The following is a 1,337-nucleotide window of genomic DNA, read 5'->3' as shown; positions in this document are numbered from 1 at the left end:
CATCAATGGTACTCCTTAATGGATTCTTGCATGTACTTCGATGGCCGACTTGTGATAAAAATTAAGACCCAATATGTGCCAACAGCTATATCTTTAGAACATGATGTAGGAGCACTCAAACTAACATCATTATGGTTGAAAGAACATTCAACTACTTGTTCAGAACTCACCACCTCCTTAAGAGTAGAATTTGATTCATGTCCTTCTGCTCCTTGTATTGTAATAACTATCTCAGCACGGAAGTTATCATTATATACATTTATGAACTCAGTCACCTCAAAATCAGAATTGATTTCTTTGTACTCCTTTGGTGATGTACCAAATATGTAATAATACATATTATATGGATGACCCTTAATCCATGGGCATATTCTAGCAATTTCCCCTCTAAGTGTGGAAATTGTGAGTTGTCCTTTCTTAACTTTAACAGTCCTTTGTTTGCCACCATTGTACCTCTTCCGATGTTGGTCATTTGTTTGAACTCAGATTCCACCATACTTAAATACAACAGAAATATACTCTTTCTGCTCTTCATATATTTTTTTTTTCAATATTGTCACCATAAGCCTGCACTTACAATGGTTAAAATGTTATTTGAACATTTATGAAGTCTTGCATATGAATCATTGAACACTTACATAATCGGCCGTCTTGGAACACATCAGTATTTGTTTCAAACAACAAACAATTTCCTTCAAATTTCTGTTTCAAACAACAAACAATTTATGTTTCAATACTTTAACTTATTTAAAAACAAATCTTAGAAAAATCATTTATCTCTGTTTATTAATGTCATGTAAGTTTAAAAAATTTCTTAGAAAAATAAGTGCATGAATCTCTGGAGCTAAGGTAATCATTTATTGGAACAACCTGAATATTGGAAAATGCCTGGAGACTAATTAATTGAAAAATCATTTATCTCTGTGGTCTAATAAATCTACGACATTTCGCAGTTCTTATTACTGTCATTACAGCAACCCTGAAGGAAATTCGGCGGAAGAAATTACCGTGAAGAACAATGCGATCAGGACCTTCAGATGGTGGAAAATGCGAGACGTCCGCCGAAAGGAAAAATGAGAGGCTTAGCGGGGAATTTCGGCGGGAAGCAATACTTCTGTCCGTCTGTCACAGTTAAGGGGCGGACACAGAGAAACGTCGTGAGCAGGCGTTAGATGGAGTGGTAGAAATGAAATAAAGTAGGGATTTGAGTGGTATATATATATAATATTAATGTATGAGGTGTTAGATATGTAAAATATTAAGTATATAGTGGTATGTATGTAAATTTCTCTAAATTATTTTGGTCGTTGCATTGAGAAGGTCTTGGCATGTGTGGA

Source organism: Dendrobium catenatum, unplaced genomic scaffold (genome assembly GCF_001605985.2).
Source record: "Dendrobium catenatum unplaced genomic scaffold, ASM160598v2 original_scaffold_71536, whole genome shotgun sequence".
Lineage (NCBI taxonomy): Eukaryota > Viridiplantae > Streptophyta > Magnoliopsida > Asparagales > Orchidaceae > Dendrobium > Dendrobium catenatum.
Note: the sequence above shows the minus strand (reverse complement) of the source record.